This window comes from Cetorhinus maximus, chromosome 23, assembly GCF_964194155.1.
Source record: "Cetorhinus maximus chromosome 23, sCetMax3.hap1.1, whole genome shotgun sequence".
Lineage (NCBI taxonomy): Eukaryota > Metazoa > Chordata > Chondrichthyes > Lamniformes > Cetorhinidae > Cetorhinus > Cetorhinus maximus.
In genome coordinates, this window is record NC_135901.1 from 28768980 (window position 1) to 28790871 (window position 21892).

The following is a 21892-nucleotide window of genomic DNA, read 5'->3' on the forward strand; positions in this document are numbered from 1 at the left end:
ACATGTGGGTAGGCACTGGATATGATTGTGACGCCCCCTTAGCAAAACAGTTTAAGTTCATGTGTAAAGATTTAGACACCTGGGTGGCATATTGGTGAGAGCAATAGGTGAATGTGGAATTGAACCCGAGAGTCAGCATCTTCGTGGGAGGAGAATTAGGGGGAAGCAGGAGGAGAGCAAAACAATGAATTATCGACAGAGGTTTATAGTTTGATAGGGAGAAGAATGTTTCATGAGTTTCTATCCTGCAGTTACCTGGATAACTTATGTAAACTCCTTTTGCAGAGCTTTGGAGAGAGAGGAGTTATTGATAAGAAACTCCAAACAATTAGCAAGTTAGGATCTGACAGATTAATCTGATTCATCAGGCTTTGAATATCATTGGTCTTTGAATCTAGGAGGAGGAATGTTTCTCTTTTCCATCCCTGGGAAAAGATTTCAAACGTCAGTGTGAATAGAAAAGCACCGAGACACACAGACCCGAGTGAGAGTGTTCGAGTGCACTGGCTATAGAAAGAGCTTTAACCAGTTACACAATCTGAAAAAACATCACACCATTCACTGCAGGGAGAGATGATAACAGCTCATCTCACCCGCTCCACAGCTTCAACACACCCACGTCGTCCACATAGGTGCAGCCGAAGAGTTCACAATGTGAGGTTTCTACAAAGCCCCACGATTCTGGTGCTGAGGGCCTCTGACAGTGTCCAGGGGTTCGATAGAAAACACGGTGATGGGATTTCAAACACAGAACACCTTTCTCACCGCAGGGAAGTTTAAGTCTGGTAAATTGCCTCTTTTCCAGCGGTGGCTCCTCAGGTCAGTGAGCTCCCCAGATGGCATCTGAGAGGATTTTCTAAACCAGATTTGAAAGTGACTCAATCCACCTTTTCTGCTATTCACAGATTTTGTTAACTGCTCCCTCTGTTACCTGTTGCCTCCGATATTTCTTTCTGGGTTATTTCTCTACTTCTGTCTGTGCTTCTGATACAGTTTTGGTTCCTTCAATCCAAAATCTGAGACCATCAAATACAGAAACAAGGCACAGGCAGTGTGATGGGAAATGTACAGAACTGGACCAGCTTTCTTCAATAGAGAAACTCTGCTGCCCGTCTCCCAACTCACACTCAGTCCCGTTCACCTATCACCCTCTGTGCTCACTGACCGACATCGGCCCCCACTCAAGCTTTCCTCCTTGGGCCCGATCTTACCTCTGTAAAAACGAATGTGATTTTGAATGAGTTAAAATCGGGCCCATTCTTTTCAAATCCCTCCATGATCTCGCCCCTCCCCATCTCTGTAATCTCCTCCATCTCCACAACCCTCTGAAATACCTGTGCTCCTCTCATGCTGGAGCATCCCTGCTTTTAATCGCTCCACCATTGGCGGCCGTGTCTTCAACTGCTTGGCTCCCAAGGTCTGGAATTCCTCCCTAACCCTCTCCAACTGCCAATATTGATTTTCACCTTTAATACTCTCCGTAAAACCTAACTCTTTGTCCAAGCTTTTGATGATCTGACCTAATTTTAAAAAATTCATTCATGGGATGTGGATGCCACTGGCTAGGCCAGCATTTATTGCCCATCCCTAGTTGCCCTTGAGAAGGTGGTGGTGAGCTGCCTTCTTGAACCACTGCAGTCCATGTGATGTACATACACCCACCGTGCTGATAGGGAGGGAGTTCCAGGATTTTAACCCAGCAGCTGTGAAGGAACAGCGATATAGCTCCATGTCAGGATGCTGAGTAGCTTGGAGGGGAACTTGCCAGGTGGTGGTATTCCCATCTACCTGCTGCCCTTGTCCTTCTAGATGGTAGTGGTGGTGGGTTTGGAAGGTACTGTCGAAGGAGCTTTCGGGAATTCCTGCAGTGCAGCTTGTAGATGGTACACACTGCTGTTACTGTGTGTTGGTGGTGGAGGGAGTGAATATTTGTGGATGTGGTGCCAATCAAGCGGGCTGCTTTGTCCTGGACAGTGTCAAGCTTCTTGAGTGTTGTGGGAGCTGTACTCATCCAGGCGGAGTATTCTATCACACTCTTGACTTGTGCCTTGTAGATGGTGGACAGGCTCTGGGGAGTCAGGAGGTGAGTTACTCGTCACACGATTCCTAGCCTCTGACCGGCTTTTGTAGCCATATTTATATGGCTAGTCTAGTTTAGTTTCTGGTCAATGGTAACTCCCAGGATGTTGATAGTGCGGGGTTCAGTCGTGGTAATGCCATTGAACATCAAGGACCGATGGTTGATTCTCTCTTGTTGGAGATGGTCATTGCCTGACACTTGTGTGGCATGGATGCTACTTGCCACTTGTCAACCCAAGCCTGGATATTGTTCAGGTCTTGCTGCATTTGGACATGGACTACTTCAGTATCTGAGGAGTCGCGAATGGTGCTGGACATTGTTCAATCATCAGCGAACATCCCCACTTCTGATCCTATGATTGAAGGAAGGTCATTGATGAAGCAGCTGAAGATGGTTAGGCTGAGGACACCACCCTGAGGAACTCCTGCAGTGATGTCCTGTAACTGAGATGATTGATCTCCAACAACCACGACCATCTTCCTTTATGCTAGGTATGACTCCAACCAGTGGAGAGTTTTCCCCCTGATTCCACCTGACTCCGGTTTTGCTAGGGCTCCTTGATGGCACACTTGGTCAAATGCTGCGTCAAGGGCAGTCACTCTCACCTCACATCGGGAGTTCAGCTCCTTTGTCCATGTTTGAACCAAGGCTGTAATGAGGTCAGGAGCTTAGTGGCCCTGGTGGAACTCAAACTGGTCATCAGTGAGCAGGTTATTGCCGCTTGATAGCACTGTTGATAATCCCTGATGATCGAGAGTAGACTGATGGGGCAGTAATTGGCCGTGTTGGATTTGTCCTGCTTTTTGTGTACAGGAAATACCTGGGCAATTTTCCACATAGCCGGATCGATGCCAGTCTTGTAGCTGTACTGGAACAGCATGGCTAGGGGCGCAGCAAGTTCGGGAGCACAAGTCTTCAGTACTATTGCCGGAATAAAGTCAGGGCTCATAGCCTTTGCAGTATGCAGTGCCTTCAGCCCTTTCCTGATATCAGGTGCAGTGAATCGAATTGGCTGAAGACTGGCATCTGTGATGCTGGGGACCCCTGGAGAAGGCTGAGATGGATCATCCACTCAGCACTTCTGGATGAAGATCCTTACGAATCCCTTCAGCCTTATCTTTTGCACTGATGCGCTGGGACCCTCCATCATTGAGGATAGGGATATTTGTGGAGCCTCCTTCTCCAGTCAACTGTTTAATTGTGCACCACCATTCATGATTGGATGTGGCAGGACTGCAGAGCTCAGAACTGATCCATTGGTTGTGGGATTGTTTATCTCTGTCTATCACTTGCTGCTTATGCTGTTTGGCACGCAATTAGTCCTGTGTTCTAGCTTCACCAGGTTGACATCTTATTTTTAGGTATGCCTGGTGCTGATCCTGGCATGCCCTCCTGCACCCTTCATTGAAACAGGGTTAATCCCCTAGGTTGAAGGTAATGGCAGAATGGGGGATATGCCGGGCCATGAGGTTACAGATTGTGTTCGAGTACAATTCTGCTGCTGCTGATGGCCCACAATGCCTCATGGATGCGCAGTATTGAGTTGCTAGATCTGCTCGAAATCTATGCCATTAAGCACGGTGGTAGTGCCACACAACATGATGGAGGGTATCCTCAATGTGAAGCCGGGGCTTCGTCTCCACATGGTCTGTATGGTGGTCACTCCTACCGATAATGTCATGGACAGATTCATCTGTAGCAGGGAGGTTGTTGAGGATTAGATCAAGCATGTTTTTCCCTCTTGTTGGTCCCCTCACCACATGCCGCAGACACAGTCTAATATCTATGACCTTTTGGACTCGGCCAGCTCAGTTTGTGGTGATGCTACCGAGTCATTATTGGTGATGGACATTGAAGCCCCCACCCAGAGTACATTCTGCGCCCTTTCCTCCCTCAGTGCTTCCTCCAAGTGATGTTCAATATGGACGAGCACTGATTCATCAGCTGAGGGAGGGTGGTACGTGGTAATCAGCAGGAGGTTTCCTTGACCAAGTTTGACCTGATGCCATGAGACTTCACATGGTGCGGAGCTGATGTTGAGGATTATTAGGGCAACTCCCTCCCGACTGTATACCACTGTGTCACCACCTCTGCTGGGCCTGTCCTGCCGGTGAGGCAGGACATACCCAGGGATGGTGATGGTGGTGTCTGGGGCATTATCTGTAAGGTATGATTCCGTGAGGATGAATATGTCAGGCTGTTGCTTGACTAGTCTGTGAGACAGCTATCCCAATTTTGGCACTAGCCCCCAGATGTTGGAAGGAAGTGCTTTGCAATGTCGACAGGGTTGGGTTTCCCCTTGTTGTTTCTGGTGCCCATGTCGATTCCGGGTGGCCTGTACTGCTTCGTTCCTTTTTATTGGCCTTGTAGTCGTTTGATACAACTGAATGGCTTGCTAGGCCATTTCAAAGGACATTTAAGAGTCAACCACATTGCTGAGGGCCCGGAGTCACATGTAGGCCAGACCAGGCAAGGACAGCAGATTTCCTTCCTTAAAGGACATCAGTGAACCAGATGGGTTTTTATGACAATCAATGATGGTTTCAAGACTTTTAACTCCAGATTTTTATTGAATTCAAATTCCACGAACTGCCATGGCAGGATTCGAACCCGGGTCCCCAGAGCATTGGGTCTCTGGATTACCAGTCCAGTGAACGAGTACAAGGTTAAAGATTAAAGCTTTTTAACTGACAATCAATAATCATCCAAAGGGCGTGCAACAAGGTGTGTCTCTGTCCAATCAGTATGAGGGAGCAGGATAATGAACAGGTATTCTGGCCAATGGGAACTGAGTGAGGTCAGGGGCACGCTCAGTGATCACTAGGTGCGAGTGAGAGGGCTGATGGACAGGTGAACCATCGAATGGGCGGGGAGAGATATCTGGGAGTGGGTTTTATGTCCAATCAGTTCCCCCAGTGACAGGCCCCTCCTGCCACTAGAAATTTGAAATACAATGTGAAAATTCTGGAAACTCTGAGTGATTCAGTTCTGCGCATCATTGAATCATTTGAAGAATTGGAGTAAAGGGATATTTCAGCACATTTTTCAACTGCTGTCTGAACTTAGTCTGGGTCACCGCGTAAATAACAGTGTTTGGTCAGCAACTCAGGAGCTGCAGCATGAAGGCAAATTCCAGGACAAAATCATTTAGATATACAGACTTATACCCAAACCACTACATCCGGACCCATATAGAATAAAACACGAACGTTGACCATAACAGGATGAAATTGGCTGAGATAACAAACAGTAAAATGATAGATTTCCTTCGACCCTCCATCTCTGGGTCTTTGGGACTCTCTCCACTGCTGTGAGCTCGGAGTCTCCTGCGGGCTCTGCTGGTCACCTCAATGTGTCTGACGGTGAAAACATTGAGCAGCAGAATCAGGACAAATGGGACACATGGGGTTAGAATGATGTGGAGGAACTCGATTGTTACCCAGAATGGAGAGACCTGAATCCTCATTGTGACCTCACAAAACCAGGGAATGTTCCCCAGCCAATAACGAGAGGTTAACATAAAATACCAGAAAATGTTCTTTAAACAGCTCAGCACAGTCACTGCTCCCAGAACCACAGCCGCCGTTTTCTCGCTGCAATATTTACTTTTCAGCTTCTGGCAACAAATGGCCACAAATCGATCAAAGGTGCAAGTGACGGTGAACCAGACAGAACAGTCAGTGGCTGCATAAAGCAGGACAGCGTGGATATTGCACACGGGGATGTACCACAGGAAAATAAAATGTTCCCGATAAACAATTGGAATGTGCCTCAGTATCAGGTCGAGGGTAATGACCAGTAGATCCACCACTGCCATGGCCACCAAGTAGCGAGTGACACATTTGGAGGGGCCACAGTTTTGGCGAGATAGGATAACATTATGTATCACTAAGAGTCGCCACTAAGTTAACTGTGAGGAAAGGCAAAAGAAACAATGAAATTATACATCAGGCTGGGAGCAAAGTTACCAATTTGATTGAGGAGTTACTGAGATGTTCAAATGTGTTAATCCTCACTTGCAACTCAGACCCCCCGACATTCGCAACCCCTATCTGAATATATTCCCTTTCAGACACAAAATGCAAAGCAAAACAAACACTCACTGCTCAAAAACACAGACACAAAAATAAGAAAAGATGATTTCTGGAAAATTAATGTGCAATTAGATTATTAGAAGTGTAGAACAGAAACAGGTCACTCTTTTACAGTCCATAAGATGGTGATTGAAAATGTTGCAGGCCTGAAGGATTCTCTCCTAGTTTCTTGAAGACACATGTAGGTTGGAAATTTCTGGCCTTTGGTCCAAACTGTGGTTGAGCCTCTGTGATGAAGAAATGTAATAGCAGGTAAAATGTCTTCGCCCCTTTTACTGCCCGAGGTGACTTCCAAACAAGGTTTTCTTTTTCATGGGTTGGGATCTCTTCCCTCAGGATCTTCTTTTCTTTGATTGTCCGACTGCCTTCTGGACATTCAGAGAAAAATCTTCCAGTATCGAATGTTTCAGAAAGTCAGTTATATAATGTTTGTTATGAAGTGTTTTTTCATCTTAAACTGTCTCCCTGTCCTGTGACCACAGTGGCGGATTTCCATTGTCCACACATTGACATTCCCGTTATGAACAGCCTCCGAGTCTCTCCATGCACCTCCACCCTCCCAACAAGGTCCACGGGAATATGACTTGACCATGACAGGGGTGACAGGAGGGGGAGTCTGGAATGATGGCGGGAGCTGGGACTTACAGGGTGAAGCTGGGTTGATATTTCCCCCAGACCCACACCCAGATACACAAACGCTGACTCTCGAGGTGTGTACACTGTCCCAGGAGAGGCACAGGAAGGAAGAAATAGCCCCTCTTGTCGGAGGATGGACGTTGCTTGACTGGGAGCGAGTGAATGTCAGCGGATACAAGGGGGACTGGGAAATGGGACTTGTTGCGCCTTAGGACACAGGTTGCAGACTGCAGTTTCTAGAGGGTGAAATGTAGGAGAGCAGCCAGAGATGTGTTGGAAATAGTCAAGTCTCGATGTAACAAAGGCATTGACGAGGATGCCAGGAGTGGATGGGCTGAGGCGGGGGTGAAGTCGGGTAATGTTATTGAGGTAGAAATAGGCGGTTTATTGAAGGTGTGAATATATGATACCAAGTTTGTGAACAGTCTGGTTCAGGCTGAGACAGTTACCAGGAAGAATGATGGAGCTGCGAGCTGGGTAACAGAATTTGGTGCGAGGACTGAAAATAATGGCTTCAGCCTCCCCAACATTTAATTGGAATGAGAGATGTGTGAGGGATTAGATTTTGGCGGGGGTGGGTGTTGGGTCGGGGGAGGTGGGTGAACATGGAGATACAACACAAGCTAAATGGTCCGAATTTATAGAGGGTGCAAGAGCAGAGAGACCTGGGATATTTGTATACAAAACACTGGAGGAGACAGAACAGGCTAACAAATCGGTTAATGAAGCCCTTGGGATCCAGGGCTTTATAAATAGAGACACAGAGCACAAAAGACAGGAAATTATAGTGAACCTGTATAAAAGTCTAGTTTGATCATGCTTGAAGCATTATATCCAATACTGGGCTGCACAATTTAGGAAGGATGTGAAGACTTTGGAGAGGGGGCCGAAGAGATTTACTGGAATTGTGCCAAGGAGGAGGGATTATACAGTTACGTGGATAGACTGGATAATCTGGGCTTGTTCTCCATCGAGCACAGAAGATTAAGAGGAGATTTGATAGGGGTGTTTAACATTATGAAGGGTTTAGATAAGTGAAATAGAGAGAAACTGTTTCCAGTGTCTGAGAGGTCGATAACCAGAGGGCACAGGTTTAAGGTGATTGGTTAAAGAAGCGGAGGTTACCCGAGGAAAAGCTTTTTCACTCAGTGAGTGGTTTGGATTTGGAGTGCACTGTCCGATAGAATGGCAGATGCAAATTCCGTAATACCTTTTCAAATGGAAATTGGGAAATTTGTGAAGGAGGAAAGTACAGGGATCAGAGGAAAGAGCCAAAGAGTGGGGCTAATTTGTTTGTTCAAGAGTGCGAGCTAGATGGGCCGAATGAAATCCTTTGGTTTGTTCTACACGATGATTCTGTACTTGCTCCTGTCCGGACTTTCCCAATGTCCCTATCCTTTCAAAAGGTGTTTGATAAAGTGCCACATAAAAGACTTGGTGCCAAAATTGAAATACATGGGATGGAAGGAGCAATGACTGCTTGGCTTGGAAATGGGCTTCGCGACAGAAAGCAGAGAGCAGTGGAGAATGACTGTTCTTCAGATTACGAGGAAGTGTCCAGGGGGGTTCTCCAAGGTCAGTGTTGGACACACTGCTCCTTTGATATGTGTTCATGCCGTGGGCTTAGGCACACAACAGGTAATTTCAAATGCTTCAGCTGGTAGGAAACTCAGAAATATTAATAAACAGTGAGAAGGATAGGAACAGACTTGAGGAGGATGAAAACTGACTGGTGAAATGGACAGACACCTGAAAGATGCACTTTAACACTGAGAAGTGTGAAGTGATGCATTTTGGTAGGAAAGAGATTGAAAGGAAATGTAAAGCGAAGAGAAATCATTTTAAATCAGGAACGGAGACAGATGGGGAGCCAGGTTTCTGTGCCGGTCTCGTAAACCACAAGTCAGATCAATTTACCGACTTTGGAAAACCGCAACTTCCTCCTCACCTGATTCCTGCCATCTTTGCATCTCGGAGAGGCACGAACGGGATAAGGGTGGGTTTCCCGATTAGCGATTGGGTGTGGGCTCGGGTTTGAACCCAGAAGGGCTCAGCTGTGGGGTTGGGATCTTCCTGCTTTTTGCCCAATTAAAGGACAGTTAATGGAGCCATTGAACATGTTCTGTCTGAATACGGCCCTGAGAGATCACGGGGGGAGAATTCTGATGTTAGCGCTGTGAGTCCTTCCTGTTCAAGTCACCGATGACTGAAACATTGTTGTCCTGTGAGAGCTGGCCCATGAAGAACATTTCCCTTAATGTCCTCATCAGTCATTGCTGTGCCCACTGTCCAACTCCACTGCTGTCAATCTACTCTCAGCTCTGTGTTCACTGCTGGAGCAACCATTCACTGCTCATCCCTAAAAGTCACTCACTTAAATAAAAAATCATGATGTTTCAGCCCACACAGCCCTGCTAGCGGTTACAAGAACATTTCAACCTCTGCTCTCCTCACTCACAACACAGCCCCTCTGACACCCACAAGCCCCACCTAAATCCATTCCCCTCAAGGCGAGGCAGCACAATGAGCGTGGCCATGTTCAAGCCTCAGAAGGACCACAAACCAAGTCAGGAAAGCTCCTGGAGGACCTCGGGCACTAACTGCATTGGTGACTGGGACATGCCTTGTCGCTCTCTCACTTGTCAGGCAATGCTGAGTGCCGTGCAAAGCCTTTCCTCATGTGGCACACACAGAGCAGCACCTCCCCCTCATGAGCATTACATCCCATGAGGTTAATCATGGGAAACACCAAGAGTATCACACGTTTTGCCCCAGGTACCTCCAACACCCTTATCCCAGGATGGCAGACTGAGGAGGCAGCAGTGCCCCCGCTTCATGGAGCACGACCGGGGCATCCTCCTGACAGAGACAATGCACACACGGGGACATCATGTTCCCTGAAGGATCCAGTTCCGCCCCCCCACCGGAGTTTGGGTGAGAAGAGTGGATGTCGTCATCTCTGCTGGCGACCAACAGAGGACCTGGATACAGTGTCGAAAGTACTTCACTGACTTTCTGCTCGCCGCCAACGTGAGTGAGATGTCCCTGCCATGCATGTAGCCCAGTATTACTGTATGTAGCATGTCAGGCCTCGGGTGGACACAGGGTGCATGATGCTCAGCACGTCTACAGGATCATGGGCCCATGGCCACGGTGAAGCAACAATGTCAATGGTCAAGGATGGAAATGAGGAGAAATAACTGTGGAGTTCTTGGAAGGATTTCCAATCACCGTGACTCGATGAGCCAGCACATCACCCTTTCCCTCTTGTCCTTGCAGGAGAAGAGGGCTCACAATGCCCGCGAGCTACTGAGGGCCAAGGGAGGGACCACACATCTCCATGCTATTCAACCTGTGGAGGAGAGGGAAGTGGACATTGCCAGAATACCGTCCACAGAGCATGTCGGTGAGAACTTGGGCATTAATGGTAACAGGTAACTCCAAGTGGCAGCAACTGAGTACCGGGATAGCTTTGGAAGAAGGTCACAAAGAAAGGGGGTGCTCTGCATGACCTCATCTCATGACCAGGGGGCAGTAGATGAAGGAACCCTCACAACATTTAAGAAGTATTTAGATGAGCGCTTGAAACGCTATAGCATGCAGGGCTATGGGCCAAGTGCTGGAAAATGGGATTAGAATAGATAGGTGCTTGATGGCTGGCACAGACACGATGGGCAGAGGGCCTGTATTGTGCTGTATAACTCTATGACTCTATGAGTATGACTGCCTTGTGTTTCTCTCACAGGTCCCAGCGCTGTGATCTCTCTCCCTGGAGACGAGTCAGGGCTCAGACATGAGGAGGACGTAGACGTGTCCGAGGATGTACCCTCACCAACATCTCACTCAGCAGACACCAGGCCAGAGACCCACACTCCAGCCGGTACAAGTGTGGACATAGAGTAGGGAGCGCTGGTTGATGAGCACAGCACCAGTGTGCAGGAGGGGGTGTCAGAGGCAGAGGTTTCTGAGCACAGTTGCCCCTGGAGGTGGGAGGGCAGTCACAGGGACACTCCACAGGATGGTGAGACTCTGGAGTCTCAGTTTGGGATTCAGTGTTTGGACCTACAGTTGGAGATAAGTGGCCATCGGACTTAGTTCCCTGAGGCATCGAGAGCTCAGGCACTCTGAATGGATGAGTCCATGGTGACCATGACCTTGACCATGTCTCTGGTTGGGCAGCACATGATGAGCAGCCAGGAGAGAGTGGCCAGCCTCATGGTGAGCCCATGAGCAGGTGAAGGGTCTCCTGCGCTGCGGTACTTGGTCAATTGCAGCAGTGGGAGAGGGGCGAAGGACCCTGAACAGGACTATCTCACAAGTGGAAGATCAGTCTCTCGAGGGGGTGGCAGCTGTGCCCCAGCGCCCCACCACATTCGGCCATTGGGGCACCACCCCAAGGGCTGAGCAACCTGAACAGGTGGGTGAAGGATCCACGGATTTTGAGGGACTCTCACTCTCCTGTGATCCATAGAGTCATTAGGTCTACAGCACAGAGAAAGGTCCTTCGGCCCATCGAGTCTGCACCAGTCAAACAAGTACCTAACTATTCTTATCCAATTTTCCAGCACTAGGCCCATAGCCTTGAATGCCATGGCATCGCAAGTGCACATCCAAATACTTATTGAATGTTATGGGGGTTTTCTGCCTCTACCGCCCTTTCAGGCAGTCAGTTCCAGATTCCCACCACCGTCTGAGAGAAAAAAATCTTCCTCACGTCCCCTCTAAACCTCCCGCCCCTTACTTTAAATCTATGCCCCCTGGTAATTGATCAGAACATTTGGCCCTCATGCAGTCATTAGGGCCCACACACACAAACAAACACAAAGGGGAAAAGTTCCTTTCTGTCTACCCTTTCTATGCCCCTTATAATTTTATACACCTCAATCATATCCCCCTCAATCTCCTCTGCTCCAGGGAAAATAACCCCAGCCTATCCAAACTCTCCTTACAACTAAAACTCTCCAGCCCAGGCAACATTCTGATAAATCTCCTCTGCACTCTTTCCAGTGCAATCACATCCCTCTATTAATGTGGATTCCAGAACTACACGCAACTGCTCGGCCCCCTCAGCTCGAAGCGCCATCTGATACCCGGTGGCTGCTGCGGCAGAGATGCAGGTAGTGCAGCCACTAGGAAGGTCCCAACGGGTTCCTGTGCAACGAGGCTGAGCATCAAGATCCTCACAGCCACAGAGCCGGAGAGGCAAGCAGCCTGTCTCCGCCTCCTCCGAGGTAGCAGGGGGAGCACTACATAGGAATATCCGTGAGCGCAGGACACCACGGCGGCTCGAGCACTGATTGGCTCACAGTGGGGTTTAGATACGTTGCGTTTTGCACAGAAAAGAAATTACCATTTATCTGGTCAAATCCAAACCCTCATGTGAAATAATTCAAACCATTTCCACAATATTTACAAGATGTTGAAGTCACTGTGTGGTCAGAGGTCCTAATTTTCTCACCAGCAGCCTGCGTGCACCACCCAGTAAACCTTCCTCATGTCTGACATGTCCCCAGATACATGATGGATACAATGCCGGGTCCTCGGTGTTTCAAACTCCTTCCTCTCCCTTCCAGCTCTTGGTTCACACTCTTCCAAGGTGGACATCACGTGAAGCGATGCTGGATGAACAGGTCTCTGGCCACGATGAAGTCCTGCATGGACTCCTGTACCTCTCGGCGGCCACATCGTGCACTGTGTCTCCAGCGTCCCTCCAGTGGGCCTTCGCCCTCACTATCCACTTCTTCATCCTCCACCTCTTCCTCCTCCTCCCCCTTGACCTCCTTTTCCTCATTTGAGTATAGCCCCCGCTTCCCCGGACCTCCTCCGGTTCCAGTGACAGACCCTTCACAGCGCCAAGGTGTGGACCGTGAGGCAAGCTACAATCATACGGGATTCCCTGGCAGGTACGGACTGTAGAGAGCCCCCTGAGTGGTTGAGGCATCTGAACCACATCTTGAGCTAATGTCATGTTCAATGAGAGTCCTTGTATGAAGGTGGTTTTCATTGTGCCTTCTCTGGGTGTCTGTCTGAGGCTGCCGTGGGGTTTGTAATGATATTTGAGTAGATTAAGGTTTTAAGATGTATTGATTGATACATCTGAATCCAATAATAAACTAATTGCTTACAAACAACAAATAAAGATCTTTTTAAAGCTTTAACCCAAACAGGTGGACCCTGAAACTTCACTGGTGAAGTTTAATAGACGTTTTATTTTAATAAATGAATTAATGAGGAATTACTAAAGATTGCTGATACAGGCATGTGCTTGAGTACAATGTTAATGTTACACAAGGGTTTTTCTCTTCTAAGTTTGAAACTAAATAAAATTTAAGTTCGAGGCTGAATTTTTAAAAATGAATAGAGGGTAAAGCCTGAATTTATTCAACTGATGTGATTCTGTAAAATTTACAAAAGAAATACCCTGCAGAATTGGGTAAACCTCTGGAGTGATCGGTTCTGCAGTGTTATGACCAGGATGGGAGGAGTGTGTAGTTTATCTAGCCCCAGTGCTCCACAGGTCGCACCATAAGTGTCAATATTTCGTTCACTCACCAAAACGGCCAATTGTTTATCTTCGCTTCTGCTGGACCCAGAATAAAAGAGACTTTAACCACACTTCTTTCAATAAACTCAGAATGATTGAGTTATTATGAAACAAGATCTCTCTTTAAGTTAAAATAAATAGCAAAACTGGATAACATACAATTTGTAATCTAGAAGTGTAATGATTTACCGCTTTTAAAATTCCAACAGACACACACACACACACAAACACATGCGTGCGCGCGCACATGCACTCAAAGCAAAACAAAGGACAAGACAAATAAGGCCTCTGCAGAGATTGGCGTAGATGGAGCACTGGCCATAGTAGTTGTCTAGAGATCCTTACCAAAGGACCTTAGGTGAAGCACTGTCTTTATTAACTCTCGCCTGTTGCTTCATAGGATTTCAAAATATAAACAAATTATTCTGAGATGAGAATTTTCTGGCTGAAGGTGAACCACAGGCAATACAGGGAGAGACAGATCGAGAGAGAGTGAGAGAGAGGAGCAATCTTCCTTCACAGTTTGCTCATAAAACACACATTGAGTTGAAAAAAACATGCTCAGCCAGAAATTCTACCAGGTTAGGTATTTTTCAGCCAATCAGCAGGATCCCAAAGCCTGGCAACAGCAGTTTTTAAAAACATTTTAGCTCAAGTAAACAAAATAGCTTTTATTTCCCCAGGTGTCTTGCTGGTCATTAAGCTGAAGTCGTGTGATTTCTTGGAAAAAGTAGCTTGCTCACAGACCAAAGTGAACTTCTAACCTTTGAAAAACATTCAGGAGAGTGTCCAAATAATTCAATGCTCTCCACCTTTTCAAAAGCGTATAGTTCTTGGAGATATGGATTCCTAACATTAGTTTCACTGTAGATGGATCGATAGGTCGTTACAGTGAATATGTCTATTCTGGTAATGCAGTTCGTGAAAACATGTGGGTGTGGTAAGGTATTTTACCCCTTTGGAATCAACGAAGCCTCATCCACTTTCATGTGGTAAGAGTAATGACAATTCATTGTAGTCTCGCATACCCTCCAATCTAGTTTATTTACCTGTCATGCCTGTTCTCCCCGCCCTCGTTGTTACCAAGGATGAATCTGGCCACGTTGCTGTGGAAGGTTCTAAGCTGTTGGACCCTACCATACCCACCAATCCCTTGTAAAAAAGCTTATGCAGAAAACAGTTTTGACCACAAGACTATCAGGGTGGTCGCTGCATAACATCCTTGAGGCCCTCATAACTTGAGTTCAGCTCTTTTGCCCATGTCTGGGCCAAGGCTGCAATGAGGTCAGGATCTGGGTGGCCCTGGTGGAACCCAACTGAGTGTCAGTGAGCAGGTTATTACTTAGTCAGTGCTGCTTGATAGCACTGTCGATGACCCCTTCCATCACTTTGCAGATGATCAAGGGCAGACTGACGGGTCGGTAATTGGCTGGGTTGGATTTGTCCTGCTTTTTGTGGACAGGACATACCTGGGCAATTTTACACATTGCTGGTAATTGTAGTGGAACAGCTTGGCTAAGGGTAAAGCTGGGACTGGAGCACAAATCTTCAGCACTGTTGCCGGTATGTTGTCAGGGCTCATAGGCTTTGCAGAGTCCAGTACCTCTGTCTACTGCGTGCTGCTTATGCTGTTTGGCACGAAAGAAGCCCTGTGCTGTAGCTTCACCAGGTTGACACCTCATTTGCCTGGTGCTGCTCTTGACATGTCCTCCTGCACTCTCCTTTGAACCAGGGTTGATTCCCCTGGCTTGATGATAATGGTAGAGTGGGGGATATGAGGTTGCAGATTGTGTTCAAGCACAGTTCTGCTGCTGCTGATGCCTACAGCGCCTCATGTGTGTGTGCGTGCACATGTGTGAGCACATGCTCTGCTGAAAGGCATAAGTGAAACTAAGACAGGATCACATGACAGACTTCCCTTCTAGTGATGTCATGCTGATACCCCTTAAAGGCATATTACAATAAAAAGGAACAAAAGTCAGGAAGATGACATAATTAGATTAGTTAGATCCCAGCTGGAGTATTGTGTCCAATTCAAAGGAGCACACGTTGGCCAGAATTTCAATGACTTAGTGAAAATGCAGAGGTGATTTACTAGAATGGTTCCGGGGATATGGGAATTCAGTTACACGGAGAGATTAGAAAAGGCCCGATTGCTCTCTTTAGAAGACTATAGGGTAAGGAGAGATTTAATCTAGAATTTCAAATTCATGAAAGGTTTTGACAGAGTAATTAAGGTAAAACTGGTTCAAGTGGCTGAAATTTCAGGAATAAGAAGACATAAGGAATAAGGTAATTGACAAAGAAACATCGGTGAAATGAGGAAAATTATCTTCAATAGCGAGTTGTTGGGATCTGGAATTCATTGCCTGAAAACATGGTGGAAGTAGATTCAATAATATCTTTCAAAAGGGAATTTAACAAATACTTGAAAAGGAAACAGAGGGGTCTGGGGAATGAGGAGCGATTGGAACTCATTGCACAGAATGAAATAGCTCTCACAAAGAAACAACACTGACACAATGCTCTTCCCCTGTTTCATCTCTGACATGTGGCTGTGCAGGTCAGAGTGACAGAGGAACTTCTGCTCGGATCAGTGTGACAGACACAGAGCTGGATGGTGAATGACTCCTTCTGTGTTTCACCAATCTCTGACTCAAAGAGGAAGAGACAGAAAGTGAAGGTCTGGAGACAGACAGACAGAGTGAAAGAGAGAAAAGGAACATAGAGACACAGGGAAAGGAAGGTTTTTGCTACTTTTCGGGTGTAGGAGTCACGATTTGCGATCTGCCTGCGTCTGTTCCTGTTGGGGCTGCGTGCTGCCTCCTCATTTCCATCAGATCTCCCTGCTGCCCAGCACAACACATGCTCAACAGGGGCTCTAACAGTGTGTGAGACTGGCGCGAGTTTCAGACAGTCTCCAGCTCTTAAAGGCAGTCAGTCCCTCTTAAAGGGAAGCTGCGTTGATTCACAGGATGCTGCTGCTGCTGCTGACTGTGAATGCTGCAATTGGAGACAAGGTGAATGGAGTAGAACCATAGAAACCATAGAACCATAGAAAAGTTCCAGCACAGAAGGAGGCCATTCAGCTCATCGTGTCCATGCCAGCCTGAGGACACCCAGGTGCCCTATCTAATCCCACCTTCCTGCACCCGGCCAATAGCCCTGCAGCTTACAGCATGTAAGGTGCAGATCCAGGTACTTTTTAAAAGAGTTTAGAGTTTCTGCCTCTGCCACCAACTTGGGCAGCGAATTCCAGGCACCCACTTCCCTTTGCGTAAAAAGGTTCTTCCTCATGTCTGCCCTACACCTTCTGCCACTTATCTTGAATCTATGTACCCTGGTTCTAGAATTCTCCACCAAGGGAAACAATTTTATCCTGTCCACTCTATCTATTCCCCTCGTAATTTTGTACACCTCAATCAAGTCACCTCTCAGCCTTCTTTGTTCTAAGGAAAATAACCCCAACCTATCCAATCTCTCCTCATAGCTACACTTTTCTAACCCTGGAAACATTCTTGTAAACCTCCCCTGCACTCTCTCCAGAGTTATTACGTCCTTCCTGTAATGTGGTGACCAGAACTGCACACAATACTCCAGTTGTGGCCTCACCAGTGTTTTATACAATTCCAACATTATATCCTTACTTTTATATTCCTAACCTCTGCCAATGATGGAGAGCATTCCATATGCCTTCTTTACAACCTTGTCTACTTGAACTGCTGCCTTCAGGGACCTGTGTACTTGTACGCCAAGATCTCTCACTTCATCTACCCCCTTAGTGTATTCCCATTTATTGTGTAATCCCTGTAACTGTTTGACCTCCGTAAATGTATGACCTCACACTTCTTTATGTTAAAATCCATCTGCCACTTTACCGCCCACTCCACCAACCCATCTATATTGTTTTGGAGATTTTTGGCTATCCTCTACGCTATCCACTACTCGGCCAATCTTTGTGTCATCTGCAGATTTCCCAATCGTGCCCCCCACGTTCTCATCCAAATCGTTAATATATAACACAAACTGCAGGGGTCCCAACACCGAGCCCTGTGGAACACCACTTGAGACAACTTTCCATTTGCAAGGGCATCCATTGATCATTACCCTTTGTTTCCTGTTACAAAGCCAACCTTTTATCCATTTTGCCACATTACCCTGAATCCCATGGGCTTTTACTTTCCTGACCAATCTGCTATGTGGGACCTTGTCAAATGCCTTGCTAAAATCTATGTACACAATATCCACTGCACTACCTTCATCAACCCTTCTTGTCACTTCCTCAAAGAATTCAATCAAATTTGTGAGGCAAGACCTTCCTTTAACAAATCAATGCCTACCATCCCTGACTAGTCCATACCTTTCCACATGACAGTTAATCCTATCTCTCAGGATTGATTCTACTAATTTGCTCACCACTGATGTAAGACTAACTGGCCTATAATTGTTTGGCATTTCCTTTGATCCCTTTTTAAACAATGGAACTACGTTTGCAATTCTCCAGTCCTCCGGTACCTCCCCTGTATCTAGTGAAGATTGGAAAATCATCCTCAGAGCTTCTGCTATCTCCTCCCTGACTTCCTTCAGCAGCCTCGGAAACAATCTATCTGGCCCTGGTGACTTGTCAACTTTCAAGGATTTCAACCCTTCAAGCAGTGTTCTTGTCACTCAGATGTGAAACCTTTCTGCACAAGATAAAGGTAGGTGGCTCAGTCCAGGGCCTCTTCCCTGTGCTCGGTGTGGCCTTCAGGCCACAGTGATGATCCAGCCTCACGCTCCCTGGAAACAATACTAATGCCTGCAGCTAGGCAGTGCTGGTCATTTCTGCCAGAATGTAATGGGAAGGCACCATGGAGTTCTCTCATACTCTCTCTGTGCTCCCAGCGCCTCTAAGTTGGGGCTGGCCCCCAACACACCAGCATCTGCAACCAATGATGCTGTGCACCAGCTCCTGAAGGGCTGAGCTGCTGAAGGCAGACATAGCATCAGATGCATCTAAAGTTTCATGGCTGCATCTCTGAGTTGGCCCTGATCAGAGATCGCAAGCGAGCTGCCCTCAGCCAGACAGGAGTCAGACATTCTCAGAGGCTAGGTGAAGATCTATGAAGTGTCCTCACTGCATGTTGTCATCATCCTCCTGCGATTTAGCGACTATTAGGGCCTCCACTGCATCTCCATGACAGGAGCATTCTCACAGCCAAACGTTCACAGCTGCGATGTGAGGCTCTATGGAGACACCTCACTGCATGTCGCCATCATCCTCCACAAATGTGGCAGCTATGAGGACCTCACAGGTGTGCCCGCCTCGTCTAGCCAGTGCGAGAGCCTCATCCTTGTCATCGTCACCACCGAGGACCACCTCACCCTCATCCCCATCGGCATCCTCCTCATTGGAGGAGGCGTGCAGCTCCTCCATCTCCTCCTCTCCCCATTGCAGTGGGGAGCAGCAGTCGATGATGATGCATGACCCCCTATGCAGACTGTATTACAGGGCTCTACCAGACTGGCCCAGGCACCGGAACCACATCTTCAGCATCCCGATGGTCTGCTCCACCAAGTTGCGAGCTGCTGCATGAGCCTCATTATAGCGCCACTCTGCTGCAGTCTGAGGCCCCTGCACGGGTGTCATCAGCCACGGCCTTTGCGGGTAGTCCTTGTTCCCAAGGACCCAACTCTGCAGCCACTGTGGACCCTGGAAGATATCAGAGATCTGTGAGCAACTTAGGATGTAGGCATCGTGCACACTCGCTCGAAACTTTACTCTTGAACCTGCTCCATCATGTCTCCAGGCCGTGTATTCCAGATTATAAAAGTTGTTCTCTTTATGTCCCCTTGGCTTTTTTTGCCAATTATTGTAAATCTTGTTACTGTTCCTTATTCTGTACTCTCGCAAAACTCCACATTAATTTGGAGACCTCTGTTCAATTCCCCTTTATCTTCACTGACCTAAGGAGAACAATCCCAGCTTCTCTGGTCTCCCCATGTAACTGAAATCTGCCTTCCCTGGCAGCATCCCAGTCAATCTCCTCTGTTCTTTCTCCAAGACCTTCACATCCTTCTCTAGTCTCCCCATGTAACTGAAATCCCTCATCCCTGACGTCATCCCAGTCAATCTCCTCTCCAACACCCTCACATCCTTTCTACTGTGTCATCACCAGAGCTGGACACAATTCCTCAGCTAAGGACTAAGCAGTGATGTAAAAAACTTCCTTGTTTTTTCAATCTTTGCCTCTATTTATAAAGTCCAATATCCTATATTTGTATTTATTCTGTATCCTATCCTGTACATTTTTAACAATCTTATCAACTTGTCCTTCCAGCGATAAAGAAATGTGTACATGTATCCGTTCGGTTCCTGTAGGCCATTTAAAATTGTCCTAGTTAGTTCATATTGCCTCTCCTCATTCCGCCTCCAGAATGTACCCTTCACACGTCCCTGAATTCAATTTCATTTACTCCGTGTCTCTCCATTTCACCAATCAGTATATATCTTCCGGAAACTGACTACTATCCACCTCACTGTTTAAAATTCCAACTTCCTGTGATCTACAAATGTCTTTATAAAGAAGCCTATGTTATTTATGTGTATCGCAAGGAGCAGTGGTCCTAATATCGACCCTCAGTGAACATCACTCTATATTCCCCTCCAGTCTGAATAACCATCGTTCACCACTTCTCACTGCTTTCTGTCTCCTAGCCAACCTCTATATCCACACTGTTACTGTCCTTTTAATCCATGGATTTTAGTTTCTATAATAACTCCATTAAATGGGACTTGATCACACTTTCTTCAAATGCATAACATCAACCTCACTTCCCTCATCAACCCTCTCGTTACTTACAATGAACTCCATTAAGCTTATCAGATATGATTTTCCATTAACGTATACACATTTCTGTTCATTTGTAAAGCGTTTTTTAACTCTTGCCCTCGATTATGACCTCAGAAATTTCCTCATAACCAACATTATGCTGACTGCTCCGTCACTTCAGTCAGAGGTTACCCCTCTCTCCTTTTCTAAACAGGGTGGAACATTTACAACCCTCCAGCCCTCAGGTACCTCTCCCATATCCAAGCAAGGTTGAAATATTATGGTTGGCCCCTCCACTATTTTCACAATCCCTTCCCTCACTGACCCTCATATATCCCATCCAGGCCGGGTAAATGTTCGACTGTATTGTGATATAAAAAAGGGTTGGATTGAAAGGGGTTAACTGAACCTGTTTGTTCAGTGGCTGAAATTAACATCAGTCTCTATGGATCCTAATTGTGTCACAGGAGAGTTTCCCTCTTCTGTTAAGAAGGGACTTCTTTCAATGTGTTATCCCATCATGTCAGTGGGAGCATCACCTCCCACACTAAAAGGGATCAGCGGCTGCAGAGAGAGGGAGAGGAGAGATCAGAATCTGAGAACAAGAGGTTGGAATGTTACAACAATGGATCAGAATCTGAGAACAAAAGAATGGAACGTTCTAACATTGGATCAGAATCTGAGAGCAATCGTTTGGAATGTTACAACAATGGATCAGAATCTGGGAGCAATAGATTAAGAGTGTAATGGAATACTCCCCACTTGCCTGGATGAGTGCAGCTCCCACAACACTCAAGAAGCTTGACACTGTCCAGGACAAAGCAGCCCGCTTGATTGGCACCACATCCACAAATATTCACTCCCTCCACCACCAACACACAGTAGCAGCCAGTGTGTGCCATCTACAAGCTGCACTGCAGGAATTCACCAAGGCTCCTTCGACAGCACCTTCCAAACCCACCACCACTACCAACTAGAAGGACAAGGGCAGCAGGTAGATGGGAATACCACCACCTGGCAAGTTCCCCTCCAAGCTACTCACCATCCTGACATGGAGCTATATCGCTGTTCCTTCACGGCTGCTGGGTTAAAATCCTGGAACTCCCTCCCTAACAGCACGGTGGGTGTATGTACATCAAATGGACTGCAGTGGTTCAAGAAGGCAGCTCACCACCACCTTCTCAAGGGCAACTAGGGATGGGCAATAAATGCTGGCCTAGCCAGTGGTATCCACATCCCATGAATGAATTTTTAAAAATTAGGTCAGATCATCAAAAGCTTGGACAAAGAGTTAGGTTTTAGGGAGAGTATTAAAGGTGAAAAGCAATACAGGCAGTTGGAGAGGGTTAGGGAGGAATTCCAGACCTTGGGAGCCAAGCAGTTGAAGACACGGCCGCTAATGGTGGAGCGATTAAAAGCAAGGATGCTCCAGCATGAGAGGAGCACAGGTATTTCAGAGGGTTATAGAGATGGAGGAGATTACAGAGATGGGGAGGGGCGAGATCATGGAGGGATTTGAAAAGAATGGGCCCGATTTTAACTCATTCAAAATCCCATTCACTTTTACAAAGGTAAGATCGGGCCCAAGGAGGAAATTTTTTAAATGGAGGCATTGCTTGAGTGGGAGCCAATGTTGGTCAGTGAGCACAGGGGGTGATAGGTGAACGGGGCTGAGTGTGAGTTGGGAGATGGGCAGCAGAGTTTCTCTATTGAAGAAAACTGGTCC

General features: G+C 47.0%; 2 protein-coding genes across 2 annotated transcripts in view; both read right to left on the minus strand.

Moving 5' to 3' along the window:
• LOC144696975 (uncharacterized) overlaps positions 1–21892 on the minus strand; it is a 404367-nt gene that overhangs the window by 347170 nt on the left and 35305 nt on the right. The window lies entirely within an intron of this gene.
• LOC144697284 (uncharacterized) overlaps positions 1–21892 on the minus strand; it is a 555771-nt gene that overhangs the window by 139992 nt on the left and 393887 nt on the right. The window lies entirely within an intron of this gene.